Source organism: Adiantum capillus-veneris, chromosome 18, assembly GCF_014529385.1.
Source record: "Adiantum capillus-veneris isolate H3 chromosome 18, ASM1452938v2, whole genome shotgun sequence".
Classification (NCBI taxonomy): domain Eukaryota; kingdom Viridiplantae; phylum Streptophyta; class Polypodiopsida; order Polypodiales; family Pteridaceae; genus Adiantum; species Adiantum capillus-veneris.
In genome coordinates, this window is record NC_140948.1 from 51,180,643 (window position 1) to 51,186,612 (window position 5,970).

A 5,970-nucleotide genomic window follows, 5' to 3' on the forward strand; every position below is an offset into this window, starting at 1 on the left:
TCTGGAGATGCTTTTTCTTCCTTGGTGCTTTATTGAGCATGAGCAATTCAGTGGAATGTGTATGGTCAGGCTTAGAATCAGATTTTATAACAATGTTCTTGCCCTTAGCAGGCTGACTCTACGCTACTTGTTTCCTAGTCTCTTGGGAGGTAGTGTTGGCAGGTGAGTCATGTTGCTGGGAGGTAGTGTCAGTAGGTGGCTCTTGACCTTCATTCTACCCATCTCTGGCCTCGTCTGAAGTGTGGCCTCCAGTCTGTGGTGAGCCTCCAACAGTTGACTCTGTGGTATCGTCATCGTCGTCAGCATCATCATCATCATCCTTATTACGATGATTTCCCACTGCATCTTCCTGGTCTTCATCATCCTTATCATATTCTTCATCTCTGTTCTTCTGATTGTCTAAGTACTTAGAGAGAGCTTTTGACCAATGATGTAGTGTATTCACTCGCTTTATCTTGTGAATAAGATTGGATTGATTCTATCACATTTTCTAGGTCATTTAGATTCAATGTCAAATTTCCATATTTTTCCATTATATGTACTAAAGAATGATGAATATATTTCTTAAAGATGGCTTCTTTCATCACATGATGCTGTTGGTGAAGCTTCTTGTAATCCGCCCGTTTTGCATTCAGCATTGATTTGAAACATTCAGCTACTTGCTGAGCAATCCTTTTCTCCTCCTCCTCCATGACTGTGTTTCCATTGGTTAATTTATATATCTTCTTCTAAAGAGTGGCCACTTCTCTGTTGTGATGTTGTTGCTGAAGCTGTAAACTCACAATTTGTTTGGCCCATCTAGCGCGTTCCTTTTTCAACAGTTCCAACTCAGTTTTGGTCTTTTATAGTTCTTCCTTAAGGTTGTCCACTTCTGTACTGGAAATGGATGCCTGTGCTTCCATCATCTGGCCTATCAAATTTACAATTGTGTTCTAGCCTGAGTGGATATGCAGCCCCATCAGGCTTCTTCGTAACCAATCTCCCTTGAGTGGCTGCTTCTGGAGGTGTTGAAGTTTGCCCAGTTTGACAATTGGCATTTGAATGGAATTCGGGGTAGGTTCTGAACCACTACCGGATGCCTGATTCTTCTCTACATCTGTCTTGGCATTGGTTTGAGCTTGATCAATACTGGTATCTATGCCGATTGTCTGCATAGGCTCCTAATGTGCACTGATCTATCCTGTGGCAGTATCCAATGGTGGACCAGATGTACTAACTGGCTTTTTTTTCAAGAGCCGACAAGCAGTGAGCATGTTTGGAGAGGCAAGTGTGTGGAGATTTTAAAGGTTGAACAAAAGCAAGTGAAGGCAAAGCTTGTGCTCATGAACGTGGTCATCAGGAAGAGCAAGGGAAGGGATCTGAAGCGTGTAAAATAAAGGGGAAGTGCAAGGATCGCGAGAAAGGAAGTGTGCATTCACCCGTGCTCCCCTTTGTCAAAATTGTTGGCGTTTGTACTTTTGCTCAATCACCATCTAGACGGATTTAAGAGCACATGGTACCAATTGCCGTCAATTTTTGTATTTAGATTTCAAAGTCATTAAGTGTATTAGTGTAAGGTTTTCAAGGTGTCTTTTGTGCAATAATCTCTATTTGTTGCACATCTTTTCCCCACTACGATAGCTCGGTGTTGACCTGCCTCACCTAGCGAACACAAATCCCTCATACTCTGTGCTGCATGTTTGTGATAAGACTTATGTTGAAGCCCATTTTCCAGCTAGAAAATTATCCAGAATTCAATCAACAATCCCCCATACTCTGTGTTGCATGTTTGTGGTAAGCCCAACTAGAAATTTATCCTGATTTTATATGGTTTTGCATCCTTGACAAGTTTGTATCATGATCTTTATTGGCACCAAGTGAGACCTGCTTCAACGTAGCAACATTGGAGACAAATGTTCACAATTTCCCAAAGAGAAAGGGTCATGTTGTGGGGCTCCTCAAGGGTCTTTCAAGACTATGCTTAGCAAATTTCACTCAGATCTATGAAACCTTCTTTGCTCCAAATGAAAGTGCATACCTTACAATTGTTGTAGTGGGGCCGACTATTGTGGGTTTCTTATTGATGTTTGTAATCCAGCCAATCAAAACAAAGAGTGAAGTCAAAGAATCCCAATCAGAATCATGGGGGTTTGCATTTATTTATGGGTTTTGTGGCATCTTGGTAGTGTATTTGATGGGGGCATTAATCATGCAGGATCTTACTATTGGGTTCAAGCCCTTGCCGATAGGCCAATGGGAAACTCCCCTTCTGGCATGCAGAGGAAAGTACAGTCTGAGTGGAGCTTTGCATGGTTAAAAACTATATAGCTGTGAGGTTTCACACAAAATAATGAACAAAGCATAGCGTTATTTTTACAATACAGTGTCACAACATCATATCTCTCTCTCTCTCTCTCTCTCTCTCTCTCTCTCTCTCTCTCTCTCTCTGTGCACGCTGCTCCACAGCCGCCATGGCTCCTCGGTGGCACCCACCATAGCTACAACCTCAACATTTGGTATCAGAGCTCGGCTTTGCTTGGTGGCCTCAGCTTGACATAGCCTCGCCGCGTGGGACAGGCTGCCTGTGAAGAGGAACGATCAAGTTGTGACCTGCACAGAATCCTACAAGGTCTACCTAAGTCATTTCACCTTGGCTTGAGAAACATTTTTCGACGCATCATCTTCTGCTAATACTACCTCTACAGCTCGTTGTAAGCAAGTTAACCATCAACGCACTTTCCCTGTCGGCTCTGAGCTACAACAATTTTCCTTTTTTGATTTCATACTACCTTTTAAAAATTGGCCGCTTATTTGGCTTTGATCAAGACCCTATTCACACACTTGGTGTTTGATAATAGCCATATTGGCAATTGGATCTTGAAGGAGACATTTCCAAAACGACAGCGATTTAAAAACCACCGTTTGATCAGTAGCAAAACTCAAAACGCTGCCTGTTTTGGTGGTGTTAGCAGTAGCTCAAGGACGACGACAAAAGTCCATGCACATGCAAAAATGAGTACAAACGACATTGGTAAAGCTTATGTTGTGCAAGAAAGTGATAAACACATGTTGGTTTCCTCAGAAGCTCATATGAAGGATGACCGGGGGATGATGGTGACAGTGAAGGGAAAAGCTTATATCCTGGATCATACAAGTTGGTGGAATTGACAACAACTAAGATTCTCGTGGAGTACACAATCTTTGTGAAATCTGTAGCAAGGTTTTCAAAAGAGCTGTCGAAGAAAAGCAAAAGGGTGAGTTCAAAATCAAAACTTATCAAGAAAGCAAGCTAGTGAAGATTCTTTCAACTATTTGCTTCAAGCACTCGACATATCCGCCGCAGATGCAACACATGAAGATGTGCTTCAAGACTACAGTACAAGCTTTCACAAACTATTTTTGCCAGTTTAGTGTCATAGATTTGTCATCTTTTGTCTATTGTCAAAACAATCATACAAAGCTTTGTGTAGCCTTTAATTTGTTAGCTATTGCCATGCAATCAAAATTTTGTACAGGGTTATAGACACTGCCACACATACATAAGTGGTAAGACCTCCCAAAAATATTTGTTCTCAGCCCATTTTTGTCCTGCTTCTCATGAGGTTACTGGGTACACCTTAAATCCAAGGTTTGGCAGTGAACCAAAAAACTCCATTTATTGGTAGCTAGTTTTTTCAACCTACACCCTATCTGTTCAAGGGGGGGTGCACTATCATAGCACCAGGTTATGGATACACCATAAATCCTTGGTTGTGAGAGAACCTAAACTCACGGTTGTCGAGTATACCAAAAACTCGAGGTATCATGAGAGGGTATGTCTAGTTTGGGCTTGAGGGGGGGATTGTTGGGTTCAATCCCTTGTCGGGATGCCAATGCGAAACTCCCCTTATAGCATGCAGAGGAAAGTATAGTCTAAGTGAAGCTTTGCATGGTTAAAAACTATATACTGTAAGGTTTCACACAAAATAATCAACAAAACATAGCGTTATTTTTACAATACAGTGTTGAAACATCTCTCTCTCTCTCTCTCTCTCTCTCTCTCTCTCTCTCTCTCTCTCTCTCTCTCTCTCTTTCTCGTCATCTCTGCATGCTGCTTCACAGCCGCCATGGCTCCTTGGTGGCACCCACCATAGCTACAACCTCAACACTTGTAAGCGTGATCTACAATGTGAGATTGAAGGTAGCTTTGGTTTTGGTAGCCCTACCATTAATGATGCTCCTAGTGGCATGGGGGATGAGGAGGAAGAAAAAGAAGAAGTCAAGAGGAAGCATAAGGAAGTTCTAGAGACCACAAGCATGCCAATTGCAATGGATGGTGAAGGTGAGAAGGGTACAAGAGTCTTTGTATTGAGTATCTCTTAGAAGCAAGGAATGGAAGGTGATTCCATTCCTTGAAGAGGGGGACCATTCAAATAGTTTTGGTGTTGGTTTTACAAAATAGTGACTTGGGGCACCCACATTTTGAAATAGGGAGCAGCTTGCAGGCTTGGTATGAGTGAATTCAAGGATGAGAAGTTTGCAGACATTGATTTTCTTAGTGAGAACGAGATCATCTAAGAAATTTGGAGAAAGAACTGTGCGAGCTGCCTCAGAGGGGGACGTTCAAAAAAAGGAAGGGGCTTCATAGAGGAAAGGGCTTTACACTAGGGCCAGGTTGTTGTGCTGAAAATTGATTTTCAATTGCTTTTTTTAGTTCTTTTTTGTGGGGCAGGGACATGCATGGCTACTATGGACAATTCATGGGACAAATCATCCAATCTCATGGCCATTCTAACTTCAATGTTTTTGTCTCCATGTTGGTTGGACGGCTTCTCAGAGGTTATTTTTTTGAATTTTTTTCTAGATGACGACAGCTTTCATGACACACATAGTTTGTTTGCTTCCTTACTTTCAATGTTGTCAAGCCTTTGTGTAAAATGTAGCACCCAAAATCCTCATCGAGTTGCTATATGTTAAGTTATTCTTGTTTGTCTACCTTTGTATCATTTGAAGTTTTGTGTCAATCTTTGGTAGCTTTGAGAGAGCATGCCTAATTGCGTCCATTCGGTTCATTTTAGTATTGTGCCTGGTAGAGTCGCCAATACAAAACATACAACATTATGTAGGCTATAATCAACAAAGCATTTGTGATGTAGATCAATTAATGTATTCTTGATTGGATGTAAGATGTTCGTGCTTCCAAGATCATGGGCGTTAGGCATGGCATATGGGCCAGCCACTTTGTGATCAGAATGACATGGCCAGGCATGTTGTATGCAAGCACTTTGCTTGTGGGAATTGGATACGGTGTTCGTTGGGAGATAGTACCCCCCATTATATCTTGGCTCTTTGGAATGAAGAGAATTGGTATGATGTACAATTTCTACACTATGGCTACACCGATAGGCGTCCATCTTTTTGGGCTCCCTTGCAAGGTACCTATACAATGTGGAGGCAGCAAAGCAACAAATTGGGACTTCCACAATAGCCTTACAAAATAACACCTTGGAATGAGCTGGACACTTTCAATCAGCTATTTCAGGTTGGTAGTTAGAGTTAGTTTAGATTAGTACGAGACTTTAGATCAGACAAGACAAAAACTAAAAGACAAGACTGAAACTTGAAATGATACTGAACACTAGAAATGGAAATGGAAATGGAAATGAACACTGGAATTGGAAATGTAAATGAACATTGGAACTAGGAACTAAAACTGGGATTATATATATTAGATCAGAACAAGTATAATGATGAGACAAGCTCAACGTGCGATTTGGATTACAAGAGTACAATAGTTCCAAGATACAAGAGACAAGGGATTAGGATCACTCAGGAATAGTCTAGAGTTAAGTCAGCTCTTAAGTATCAAGTCGTAAGCATGGCCCCTAGTTATAGGCTCCCAACTGGACTCTTGTTGTCTGTGCACTATGCCACTTACCATAGTAATTGCCCATAGTTACTGTCTTTGAGATTTTTCAGTCCAATTGCCTGCTAAGTGGTCGTTCTCGACAT

The 5,970-nt window shown here is 41.5% G+C and overlaps 1 pseudogene; it reads left to right on the top strand.

The window, feature by feature from the left end:
• The first annotated feature begins 1,075 nt into the window (after positions 1–1,075).
• On the top strand, positions 1,076–5,472 carry LOC147435642 (uncharacterized; annotated as a pseudogene).
• The last annotated feature ends 498 nt before the right edge of the window (positions 5,473–5,970 follow it).